Source organism: Cavia porcellus, unplaced genomic scaffold (assembly GCF_034190915.1).
Source record: "Cavia porcellus strain 051 isolate PalLab524CR breed Dunkin Hartley unplaced genomic scaffold, mCavPor4.1 scaffold_6, whole genome shotgun sequence".
Classification (NCBI taxonomy): Eukaryota; Metazoa; Chordata; class Mammalia; order Rodentia; family Caviidae; genus Cavia; species Cavia porcellus.
Genome location: NW_026947489.1, coordinates 95986072 through 95999364, shown reverse-complemented (window position 1 = coordinate 95999364; position 13293 = coordinate 95986072). Strand labels below are relative to the sequence as shown.

Sequence of the window (13293 nt, the reverse complement as noted above, 5' to 3'; positions counted from 1 at the left end):
AATACTCTCATCTGTCCAACTCCCAGAGATATTCTACAGAATAAAAAGAGAGCCCATCACACCATGCCCATCTCTGTCCATCCATCCTCACCTCTTCTTCCTTGGCCCTCCTGCAGACCACTACATAATGGCAGTCACAGAAAGGCAGCATCAGCCTCTCTTCTGAGAGTGTCCACCACCACCACCCCTGCCCCATATCTGTATTCTTCCCAAGCACAAGGTCTCACAGGAGCATAGGTCCCAGGACCCTAGGACACGCAGATGATTGACTGGCCACTTTCTCCCTAAACACAGCTGCACCTCATGGACCAGTTGACTAAGCCAGTAAATGCCAGAACACAATTTCTTTATCCAAAACAAACACAAAAGAACAAATAATCCAAGGGCAGCATTCTGTGAGGCAGGTGCTCTGGGGGCAACCCTGCTTTGAACCCTGGGTCGTCTTTTACAACAACATCGCAACCTCAGGCCAGTCATTGCTACGCAGGCCTTGGTTTGCTTGCCTATGGGAATGATACTACTGCTACTATTCTAAGGAGTCAGACTGCAGTTCTCATCTGGGCTCTGTGGTGGCATCTATCTGGAGACATTTTTGTCTTGATGTGGGGTAAATAGGGGGTGCTATCGGTATTTAGTGGACTGAAGCCAGAAATGCTCTTAAACACTGTACAAAGCACAGGAAGTTCCCCCTTTAACAAAGAATTCTCTAACCCAAAATATCAATAGTGCTAGGCTGAGATACCCTGGGGCACAGTGAATATTCAGTGAGGTTTTACGCACAAAACACTGAGTACATGCCTGGCTTACTTTCTGAAGTTCTGGAAAAACAGAAGCCACTATTCTTTTGGACTGGCACAGTCTTCCCCACCTCTTTCCAGACCTAAAGCAGATAGGATGTGAAACCACTTGAGTACTAAGAACTTAGCTCACCACTCTCCAGGTGTGAGTCACTCTGTAAATGTCAATGATTTCATTTATATCGGAGCTGAGGCTACACAAGTGAGTCAGGGCTCGAAGTCTTCCTGGGCTGTTGTGACTTGGGCAGGGAGGAAGCCAGCTTGCCCCAAAAGATTCCTTCCAGGGTATGTGAGTTTTCTAAGGCTCAGAGGCACCACAAAGCCCCCTTGCATGGGGAGAGGGGTTTGGACTGTTTGTCATCTCACTAAAACACATAGGGGCTTGGAAAAAACTGAGGAAAAAGTAGCCAAAACCAAGAAGCCCTGCTCTTCCCAACTACTTTCTTTGCTCCTGTGCAGTTGTGTTCCTCCCCATCACCTGACCTGAAATTCCTTCTGTGGAGCTGCAGTGCTGGGTCAAGTTCCCTCTATCACTGTGCACATTAGTGTTAGTAGTGCGTAGAGGTAGGAGACCCCTCGCAGGAGAGTGACTAGAAAAGTGTCCCTCAAGCTGGGGACACAAGTCTCCTAAAAAAGGAAGGCTGAAAAAGAAGGCCAAGTGCATGTGTAGAATCTGGCCCACGCCTCGACTTTCCTAAGAAGTCGTGTGCCCGGAGGCAAGCAGGTGGTGGGAGGACAAACACTCACCCAACCTGTACAGCTGGCTCAATTCTGTCTTTGTTTGAATCACTGAAATACAGAACACTGGAGTGAACTAGGTCTGGGGTCCCAGCTCCCCTTCTTGCTCACTGTGCTCCAAGCAGGCCATCAGCAGCCTGGCTCAGAATCTGCCTGGCTCTGAAACACAGGCTCTGTGGGTGCCATACCCTGCCTGCAGGAGGGGGGTGGGGGAGCCAAGATACAAGGTTGCCTGCAAATAAAATAGGGATTAGGGCTATGAGGAGCTGCAGGCTCTGCACTAAGATATTCAAATTTAAGTTAAAAAATAAAAAACAAGAACATTGGGTCACATAGGACAAGGTGGTGCATGCCTGTCATCCCAGCACTCGGTAAGCTGAGCCAAGAGGATCCCATGTTCAAGACAGCCAGAGCTACACAGTGAGTTCACAGCCAACGGCCTCCATAGCAAGCCCCTTTCTCAAAAGAAGAAAAAGCAAACGACATTGGGCCAGCTGAACAAAATGGATTTGTGGCCTAGGTGAGAAATAAGACCTCAGGTTGTCAGTTTCCCACCCCTGCTTGAGTTTCCCAACCCCTGAGTTGGCTTCCCCAGCCCCTGGTCAGAGTCCATCCACTGGGTGCCGACCTCCTGAGAGAGGCACTGGGATGGAAAGTCCTTCCCAGGGGGTCCCAAATGGCCTCTCTGGAGATTCACCATCCCTGCCTACGTCTCCTGATGGAATCAAGGAGACAGAGTAGGAGCACATCTCTTATTCTGGAGACTTCAAAAAATAATGACGTTTGGAATTTTCATGACAAATGAAACCACAAGCTCATCATGGGAACACTAGAAAATACCTCAGCAAGTTAGAAAAATGCTCTCTGCCGTGCCACCGCTCCCTGTCCCTCATTCAAGAAGGAGCACTGTGACAGTAGTGCGTGTCCCCAGGTCTGCTCTGTGCTCCGCGTGGATTCCAGACTCCTGACACTTTTCGAGGGACAGCAACTGTAGCTGTCTCCCTGGTCCTCGGTCTGTCCTCGGTCTATGGTGGTCGGGAACAGCGAACAGCATTCCCTTTGTTGACATACACATGTATTTTTGTTATCGTTGTTTTGTTTTATTTGTACCAAGAATTGAACCCTGGGCCTCGCACTTGCCAGGCAGGCGCTGTGCCGCTGAGCTACATCCCAGGCCCGGAAACAGCATTCCTAACCCCACAGCCCCAACTCTAGTGAAGAGGAAGCTGCAAGCTGACTAAAAAGAGAGACGGAACGCGCTCGCGCGCGCGCGCGCCCTGCGCCCTGCCATCTCCAAGGTAACCGGGCCCGCGCGGGGAGTGCCAGCGCATGCGTATAGTCCCCCTTCCGTCCTGTAATCTCAAGAATGCCACCGGTCCAGAGCAGCAGGGGCCGAGTGCGCATGTGCAAAACAGCCTCGCCTCCGCCTCCTGTCAATCGGCGGGCCCAGTAATCTCTTCTACAAACCTTGCTCGGAAATAGTGCCTGTTTTTGGAAACGAGGCCTCGTTAGCCAATCGTTACTAGGGAGGGAAACGCTGGCCCGCCGAACTGGGCCATCTCATTGGCTATTTTAGAAGAGTGGGTGGGAACAAAGTGGCGGTGCGGCCCCCAAGAAGGAGGAGCGAAGCTAGACGAAATCGCCGCCGCGGGGGGAGGCGTGGCTAGCGGGGCGGAGCGACCTGGCCCGGAGCGCAGGGGTCGGCGGCGGGGGTACTTCGCTGGTCCCGGCGCGGATACTTGCGGTGGAGGAGTCGGCGCTCGGCCGGTAGGTGACTGGGCGGTACGGGGCCCGCATGGAGCGCCGAAGAGCGGCGGGGCTGAGTCGCGTTCAGCTCGGGGCCGGGCTGCGGCCTGGCTGCCGCGCGTGTCGGGGCCGACAGGGCCAACTCGCCCTGAGCCTGCGCCCGGGTCCGCACGCCCCCTCGCGGGCCCGCTCCGCCCGGCCTGGCCCCGTCGCTGGAGGCCCCATGGACCCGCGGCGGGGCGGAGCCGGCCATCCACGCCCTACCCACGCCGCGGCTGGGTGTCACCTCTACCCTGGAGCCATGGTGGCCCTTGGCGACTTGGGCAACGGAGGGTTCCCTCCTGCCCAGCACCTCCATGCTGTTCAGTTGCTTCACGGAAAGCCTTTGAGTTGGGGTGGAAATGTTGCTCGCAGTCCTAGAGGAGAGGGAGCTGAGCTTGAGTGCGGGGAGAAGAGAGTTGACTGGAGATAAGGTGCAGAAATCACTGGTGTCGATGACAAGGTTGTTTTTGTTAACCAGAGACAGCACCAGTTACTTGAAGTATGCTTTTGAAATGAGTGAAATGACATGCGGGTGGAACTGTGATGGGCGAGATAGCAGGCCGAAGTTTATTCGAAGGGAACCCTAAAAACAGGCTTCCTGAAAAATCGGAGAGCAACAGTGGCTGCGCATGAGTAGTGTGTCTTACCTAGCTAGTGTCATCTCTGTAACCTCGGTCCTCCGTTTGGGAAGTGGGACACTGCACTGGCTGGTTCTGTATTCGGTGAGGCCCACAACGCCCGGCTAGGATGGACGGAGGGTTGACAGGACCACAGAATAAGTCAGATGGAGAAAGAAGGAGAGTGTTTAGGCTGGTGTTTCCACTCCTGCTATGAGAGGACACTTTGAAGGTGCTTGTCTTGCTTAGAATGTGTTTGGATTTTTTCTTGATATTTTTAAATGATGTCAAAGTTCTTTCCATTGGAATGATGCCAGACTTCTGAATTTTTCAAACACCTGTAAGACATCCTCATTTATATGGAAGGATGTTGAACTTCTCAGAAAATCTCAAGAGAAAAGTGAGTGTCTGACTTTGTACCGAGGTGTATACTCAGAAATAGGTACTCACAGGTTGTGAAATCAGACTACCATAACTGCCAAGCTGTAGGTCATCTTTTAATTGTTTTCTAATTATAAGGAGCAATTCTGAAGGGGGATTTTGCCTTTGGCGTTGTCTGTTAGGGTTTGTGGGAGGGGCTCCCCGACAGACCCTGCCAAAGAGTCTTCATCTGTTAAACAAAAATATCTGGTCGGCCGTTTCGCCTCAACAGATGGAGATTTGGTTCCGCATTTTGGTTCTCCTGATGAACACTGGCTCCTTTGTGATCTGCCTGGAGTGTTTGTGTATCACTTAATGCTGCAAAGAAAGCTTACCCTGATTGGGCGTGCAGCCCTAGGCAGCTGCCATGAGTCCTTTGTGACAAGGATTCTGCTGAGCTAGAGCCAGCTGAGAGAACTGTGGAGGTGTAGAAGGGATGAAAGCTTTCCCAGAGTGGTATGCTGTATTGGTCCCTAAGAAGGGTGTTAGGTCATTTGACCAGTGAAGGCACTTTAGCTTCCTAATTTTTCCTGTTTCTGTGGATAGCACATGGGCTTTCCTGATGCGCTGTCTGCCTTGTGAAGAGAGCTGATAGAGTCTCCCTGTCTCCTTGATAGGAGGTGTCTTAAAACCAAATCCAGTCCTAAATAAAACCAAATTCAGTCCTAAATAAAAAGCCAAAAGCAGTTTGATACTCACACAGGCAGCATATTGCTACCAAAAGCATCCGTCATCTCAAAGCTGCTATATTTTTCCTGGCAAAAGGTTAAAATGCAACTAAAATTTTGCTTTCATGATTAATAAGTCACTACCGCAGTTGTGTCTGATGCTTCCTGTTTGCCCCATTTTAGTATTTCAGTTAAACTGGAAACATCTGAGCCTTGTGAGCACTTTTGATGGCACCCATGTGAAATCGAAGGGGGTAGAACAGTTGGGAAGTAAATTCAGGGAACCCTTAGGATAAGTCAGCTCTGCGGAGATCAAGGAAAGGAGAAAAAGGGGTTCAAAGCCAACCCTTGTGCTGCTGTCTGGAGCTGCAGACAGTAGGGAGCCGCAGGGCTGCGGGATGGGGCCCTTTGCTCTGGGCCTGTCTTGCCACCTGATCAGTAGTGCAGGAAATGTGTTCCTCGGTGCCTGTATGTCCTGCCATGTATTTAAATAGTCCTCCTCCTTTCTTGCTGTTTTACATCCTTTAATTCTTCAGCTCCCTGATGTGAATCCTTTGAAACTGTGAATAGGAGTAATTTCATAACCACCCTTTGAATTTTCTTAATCCTTACATGAAGAAAGACAGGAACAGAGATCTGAAAAGTGAAGCCTATCAAAAAGAAATAGACAGGATTACTGAAGAAATTGGTGTGCCTGGACTCTAAATCCTCTTTTCTTGACATCTAGTTTACTGCCTTTTCTACTAACATGCTCAAGAAAGGATCAGAATGGGGGGGAGGGGTTACCCCAAAACAATTTTGGACTTAACTAAACCAAGGAAGCAGCTCTAGCGACTCATTGTAACAATTATTCATTAATATTAATAGTTAATTATGGGTATTGTTAATGAAAGGCCAAAAGATGAGTAGCTTATCATGTGGTTAGGTCTGCTTATTCCCATTTTCCAGAGGCAGCAATTGAGGCAACTGATCTGTTCAGAGCAAAGTGTGGTGATTCAAGGCGTCATCTCAGACAGATCTGCTGCTGTGTGCCTGCAGGCCAGCTGCTCACTTCTCTGAGTGTTGTGTGCTCTCCTGTCAATGAATATGAGATATTTTATGAGGCAATTTTAAGTAGAAGGAAATGAGAGATAGTAAGTGTTGCACATAGCAGCTGTTGCTACTGCTGCTACTATTGTTAGTGATAGTTGTGATAGTACTAGTAATTACTGATCACCGCACTGTAACTACCCCTGTCTTCCGTAAGATGATATCAAGAAAAGAGACAGTGTCGGGCGCCACTCAGATTGCCTGACAAAACACAGTCATTTTCTCAGTAGAACCTGCAGGGAAACATTTCTCTAGCCTAGAGGTTTTAGCCATCAAGTTCTCCCAACCTGCACTCCATTCTGCCCTGACCACATTCTCAGTAAGTCTATAAAGAGCCAGGCCTTGCCTGGTTAGAGTTGGTACCCGGTGAACAGCCGGCACCCTCTAGGCCTCTGGAACTCCAGGCCACAGCAAGGCTGGGCCTATCTAGGACTCCCCCGTGTCCCACCAGTAATACACCAACCCTAGCATGGCCTCTAGGGGAAGAAGAAGGACAATGCAGTGTAAACACAAGGCAACAGGTCAGGAGGACTGCGAAAGAGGGTTGGTGCTGTGCAGGGAGGGTCCCACCACTACCTGCCACCCCAGCTCACCCAACTTCTCTCTCATAACCAGGTCTTGTCACCTTAACTCCCCTCCCAGGTCTGAGGGCCCTGGATCTAGAGTCAAGACTTGCAGATTTCCCTTAAAATCTCACAAGAAAAGAAAAAAGGCCATGTTAGATTTTAAATTCTTTTTTCTCCCTTAATACAAGACAAAAATATAGGCCCCTACCTGACTGGCATTCCCTTTAAATAACATTTTGTTTTCTCTTGAGGAAATTGTCTTCAGGGCTAGAGTCATTTCTAAAGTGAACCTAGTTTTTAGAAAAAATAGATCACCGGATGTCAAGCCCTGTGTGGAGCTTGCTTCAGAGGAAAAAGAAAGTGGCAGCCTACAGAGGCAGGCTGCTCTGACTTCAGGCTGAGATGAGAGGCAGCGTCTGGAGGCCTCTCAGGCCCCAGGCAGCCCCACAGCCTACATTCAGTAGGTGCTTTAGTCATTTTCCAAGGAGCTTTGCTTAGGTGAGCAGAGAGCACTTTCTCTGGAAGGTGAGTCACCCTTGCAAGGGTTAGGTTACAGGCGATCTGTCACCCGAATGTTAAAGAGGAAGTCCTGAGTAGACCTTGTTGAGGAGCCCTTTGCCAGCATCATCCTCACCTCAGCACAAGGCCAAGAGGAGAGAACAGGAAGCAACAGGAGGCTCCTGTGCTTGCTGACTGACAGACGACCACCCACAAGGGGTCACGTGGACGAGCCACAGAGCCTGGGTCAGCAGTGTGGCTATACTCCTGAGTCCAGCCACCTTGAGGGTGGAAAATGGCCCTCTTCCAGGGACAGTCAGTACAGCAGCAGGAGCTGGGAAATCCCTTGGCAGAGAGCAGAGAGAGACAAACTGTACTTTGGTATGAAAGACCTTTTGGGGAACCCTCTCCCCTGCCTTCTTCCTAGCTAACTGGGTTGGAGACTCACAACAGCACTAGTGATTGAAACACCTAGATTGTACCCTGGATTTCTGGAAGCTTTTGGAATCCTGAGCTTGCCACCACCTCAGCTATCTTACTTCCTAGGCCAGTGTTGGAGTCAGAAAGCTGCAGCAAGGAGAACACCTGAACTGCCTTTCCCTCCCCAGACCTAGCCTTGCAACTGCTGCTGACCATTTTTTTGAGGCCAGGTCTCACTGTGTAGTTCAAGCTGGGCTTGAACTCTCAGTGTAGCCCAGGCTGACCTTAAACTCACGGCAGTCCTGGATCAGCCTCCCAAGTACTGGGATTACAGGCATGTATCACATACCTGGCTCCCCTGTGTGTCCAGACATCTGGGAGCAGGTCTAGGATCACTCACAAATGGGCTGGACTTCATGGAACTGTAGCAGTGAACCAATTATTCCCTTCAAGTTGTCTAGTTTCCTCTCAGTTGTGTATTCCTCCTCAGCCCCAGAACCCATACCACATCAGTCTGGGCTAACCACTAGTCACTTTGGGTTGGCAGGGCTAAGTAACCTCTGACCTTAACTGCTGTGTCAAAACACTATTAGAATCACAGGCTAAAAATGGTTGTTAGTGTTTGCATCCTCCTATTTTGCAAGAAGGTAGCCCAAGATAGCCAAGTCAGTTTCCCAGAGCCACCTAGCTAATTAATGGCAGAGCCTGGACAACACACAGGCCATGTATGCTGGGTACTGGTACCACTGGACCCTGGAATTGCTCCTGGAACGGGAATTTTTGTCAGCCAGTGTCTCTCTTTGTTCCCCATACCAATGTTAATATTCCCAGCTTTCCTGCAAGTTACACCAGTCCTGGAGAAGGTAGTGCCCAAGCAGTGGCTGCCTAGGGTCTAAGGAAAAGTAAACAGTAATCTGTTTGACGCTTTCTTGAACCAAGAGGTTCATGTAATCAAAAGAATGCCAAGGTTGTTAAGAAAATACAATCCTGGGCAGAGTTATCTGGAAGTTCCAAAGGTTGCCTGCACCTGCTGGGCACTTCTTGGGTACTTGCCTATCTTGCCAAGCAGAGTCTTTCTCAGAGCGGGCATGTGGTGCAATAGTCCAAACCAGTGAGCACTGAGAGACTGTTCTGCAGTCATTTGCTGGGAAGTAGTGGTGTGCAGGAGTCGGGAGGACAGGCATTATCCCACCTGGTTGATCTGGTTCCTCAACAAGAGGCTCTTTCTTGAGAATGAAGTGTGATGTCCCTCTGAAGCTACCGAGAACTCTATATCCTAGATCCCCCCACCTTCCACTGACAATGGCCTTTCCTTTCACTGGGTTAGAACGAATGCTCCCTATGGATGGTTGGGAGTCTTGAAAGGAAAGGGGGCTCAGTGGGCCTTAGATGAGAATGCCATTGCAAAGTAAGTCACACCAGAGTCCTTTGGCCCAGGGAGTTATTTGGGAGAACACAGCTTTTTTGCCCAAGCCCAGCAGTCTCCCCTGGCAGGTGCTGGACTTTAAGAGACAGAAATACCTCTACAGAAAAGAAGATAAAAGGCAATGGTTGGAAATAAATGAGTATCCAGGTCACACTTAGGAAAGGGGTAGGTGGGTGGCTCAGCAGCCAGCTTGAAGGGCACTCATTTGCTGGAGTGAGTCAGGACACAGCCACTGTGATGTGACTCCTGCGGAGATCAGACACACACACCCAGCAGAGCTGGCTCTCAGATCCATGGCCTCATTGGTTCCCCAGGACTGTGTCCATTATTCTCCCATTGGAGAATAGTTGCCAAGAGTGTTGGTCGTGCAGGCTCTGCTAGTTGCTCGAATATGCAGGCATCCCTAACTGATGATGGTTCAGGTTAAGGTTTTTCGGCTTTCTGATATTGTAGAAGAAATACACATTCAGTGGAAACTTCCAGTTTTGAAGTTTGATCTTTTCTGGGCCCACAGTATACGATTCAGAACTCTCTGCTGAGGCTGGACAGAGCCACGAGCTGCAGCTCCAGGTCATTCCCTTGTCTCAGGACAATGAATGCCAGGCTGTCCTGTGTGGCGAGGCTGTGGTGCTATGGGTCAGGGCAGTGGTAGTGAACACATAGCATACATGCCACCAAGTGCTGTTGGTATCATTGAAAACTCTAAAAGGTTTGGGGCTAGGGTGTCCAAAGCATTTTCAGTGTACAATATTTTCAGCTTCTGATGGATGTTTTGGTACATAAGAGCATCATAAGTCAAGGAACATCTGTAAAAACAAGTACCACTGAGGCACCACCCTCCAGGGGGCTTAACATAGCAGAGATGGTACAGGCATGATATAGGTCAGGCAAGGTTCTAAGGTGGGAACCTCAGCCATGGGGGCAAGAGAAGCAAGGAAGACCCATAGCCCAAGACCTGTTCCTACCTTGAACCAGTGCTGACCATTGTGCTCAGAGCTTGAGGGCAGGAAGGTCCCACTCACCTCGAATCTGCAGTATCTGGATAGGAACAACCTGGGCCTTTCTCTCAGACCAGACCTCAGACCTTGTGACAGCTTGGAGCTTGAGAGCAGTATGGAAACTGAAGCACCCCAGAGCAAAGGCACCGTCAGGCAGAGACAGTGAGCGGCCAGCTGCTAAAGACAGGCTAGGACAGAGCAGGCAGGGCCCACATCAGCAAATCCATGTGCTTGGTGTCTTCAGACTGGACTTAGGCAGGTCATCAAAGGCTGACCCAGTGAACATGCTGGGTAGCAAAGATCCACATCCCGAGAGGCCCTTTCAGGGCTGCAGCAGAGGTGCTCCCACCTGTTGTGATCACCATCACACTGTAGGTGACCCGCACAATTCCTGGACATGGCAGCCAAGGGACAAGTACTTGTTGAGTGAAAGTTTGATACCATGATCCAGACTCCTCTTGTGGGGCCCTGCTGGTGTAAGAGGATGAGAGGAGGAGCAGCCTGTGCCGTTACATGATTTTCTTCTTTCACTAGGGAATCAGTCTGAGATAATTCCCCATAATATCTGTGGCCTAAGCCCTTTACTTCCTACCCAAAAGAGAGCAGAGTATAATCTTCATTAGAAAGCAGTGTGCACTCGTGTCCTCCAGCAAGTCACTCAGGGCTGTGTCCAAGAGCATGAAGGGTATCTGGAAACAGGTCCTGTCAGGGATCATCTGCCAAAGGGCCGGGCAGACTACATGCTTTCTTCCATGCCCCCGTGCATTGGAGTCTTGTGTGGAAAGCAAAGTTGTTGGGGTTTCTTGTTTATTCTGAACTTCTGCAAACCAGTTCCTCAATTTCGGAGCCAGTCATCAATGATGCTCCTCCCTATGGGGATCCTGAGCCTGTCTTTCTTCATCTTCTCTTGATTTAGGTAAACCCTGCCTAAAGCCAGTCCCATTTGGGAAAACTTGATTTACAAACCCAGAAAGAAGACTGTGGCTGTATTGGAGTGGGAGTGTTGTAGCCTAGTAACTGCTTCTTGTTCTGAGTCCAAGCCAAAAGGTTAAATAGAGTTGCTTGTGATGGTGACCTCAAGGTGTGGCAGGTCCCGAAGTGCACTTTGGCTTATCCAAGAAACACTGTCCTAGTGTGGAGGGAACAGATGGCCCAGTAAACTTCAGAAATGTATCATTGTTGAACATTCAGTGATACAAAATAGCCAACTTGCAGATTTTGATGACACAAGCTGTTTTATATAGTATACAAATAAAAAAATTCTTGCTGCTTATTACAAAGTACACCTGTGCTTGTTTTGGGCCCCCCCCCCTTAATACTATTTTTCTTTTTTTTTTTAAAGAAAAAAAAACAAAACAGTAAAAGGGTACAAGTAATACAGAATTTCAAAAAAATACAGTAAGAAATCACTAGTTAATAGATTACATATTGTCATCTTAGAAATAGTTGTTCAAGTTACAAAATTAAAGCATACAAAGTAGACATTCAAACAGTGAGACTGCAAACAGTTGTGTTCAGTGATCCAACAAAAGCTTAGTAATATGGTCATCTATCTTACACACCTAAACATACTTACAGTTGTGTCCTTTAGAGCACTTTCTTTTCCTCTCTTTTTTACAATAACATTTACACATTTTGGATTTTATTACTCCCACAGTTCTTATTACTTTTTTTGGGAAGAGAATAAAACCAAATGTGACAAAACAAAGCAGTCAGTCAAAACAAAGGATGGACATAGTACATGATGTAAAAACAGAATACAGGGTGATCAACAATGGTTACCATAATGCCTCTTGCTATCTTAAAAAGAATTGCCTATATCATCAGTTATAATAAAATTGAACAAAACAGTACAGAACAAAACCAATAAATCCTAAACATTGGAGATATTATAGAACTTCAAAAGAAGATAATAGTCAAACCAAAATGGGCATTATAGTGAATCTTATTGCCTTCAAAGTAGTTACCTATACCCTCAAACTTGATACTATCAAACAGAACAGAATAGAGTAAAATCAGTCAAAACAAGATGGTGAGAGCAATACAGGGCTTCAAATCGAGTTAACAGGAAATCAAAAAGTTGCTATAGTATAGTATATCCTGCTAATTTTTTTAAATTTTTTCCCTTAATTAAAAAAATAATAAAATAATTTTTTTTAAAAAGGGGGAAGATTGAGATAAAAGAGGATATAACAACGTAACAATACAGGTCAGAACAGAACAATTTAAGCAACATAGTGTTTGATAACCCGACTTAATAGTAGTTACCATAGTGTCTCTTTCCTTGAAATATTTGAGTATAACTTCATATACTATTGTATCAAACATATCAAGATAGTGTGAAACCATTCAAGAGGATGAAAGTATTACAAGGTATTTAGAACCAGCTAACAGAAAATGAACAATGGTTTTTATATTATCTCTGCTTATAAAAGTTTTGTTTATACTATCACATATAATAAAATCCAATAAGATACAACATGATAAAAGCAATGGAGACAGAAGAACAACAGTTTAATGGAACTTTAAAACAAGATGATATTAAATCAGCATTAGCTATTATGATGTCTTGTTTTCTTCAAAATAGCTGTTCATGTCATCACAGACAGTAATATCAAACAGCCCAGAATAAAACCATTCTAATTAATGAGTGAAAACTTTATAAAGCTTCAAAGCTATATAATGGGGAATCATGATTATTACATACTTTTATGTGTTTGTATCATTTTTTACACTAGGGAAACTATTTGGTATTCATACATGTGAGTTTGATTTATTTCACTTATAGTATGGTCTCAAGCTACGCCCATTTATTTATAAATATCTCAATGTGATCATTGTTTATAGCTGAGTAGTACTCTATTGTATAAAAATACCACAACTTTTTTATCCATTCCTCAGTTGATGAACTTAGGTTTCCAAGATCTGGCTATTACAAACTGTGCTGCTATAAACATGGGTGCACATATATCACTGTGGTGTGATATGTTTCAACTTTTGGGATATGCCTAGAAGTAGAATAGCTGGAACAAATGGGACTTCCAATCCCAGTTTTTTGAGAAATCTCCAGACTGACCTCCACAGTGGTTGCACCAGCCTGCACTCCCACCAACAGTGTAAGAGAGTTTCTTTTTCCCCACAGCCTCTCCAGCATTTATTGTTGGTGTTTTCTTGATCCTGGCCATTCTTTCAGGAGTGAGATCGAATCTCAGTGTGGTTTTAATTTGCATTTCTCTAATGAGTAATGATGATGAACATTTTTTCATGT

At 46.9% G+C, this 13293-nt stretch overlaps 1 protein-coding gene and 1 long non-coding RNA gene across 6 annotated transcripts in view; one reads left to right on the top strand and one right to left on the bottom strand.

Moving 5' to 3' along the window:
• Positions 1-3183: 3183 nt before the first annotated feature.
• Positions 3184-13293, top strand: part of Map3k14 (mitogen-activated protein kinase kinase kinase 14) — a 38963-nt gene continuing 28853 nt past the window's right edge. For 4 of the 5 annotated variants that reach the window (XM_063251735.1, XM_063251734.1, XM_003465731.4 and 1 more), the window contains exon 1: positions 3184-3302. The gene's annotated coding sequence lies outside the window, so the exon portion shown is untranslated. The remainder of the gene's footprint in view (positions 3303-13293) is intronic. The other variant, XM_063251733.1, reaches the window with a different exon arrangement.
• On the bottom strand, positions 8519-10809 carry LOC134476572 (uncharacterized). The gene is made up of 2 exons (XR_010048386.1): positions 10050-10809; positions 8519-9833 (listed from the first exon to the last, which is right to left on the bottom strand). It is a non-coding gene; the product is annotated as an uncharacterized LOC134476572 (long non-coding RNA).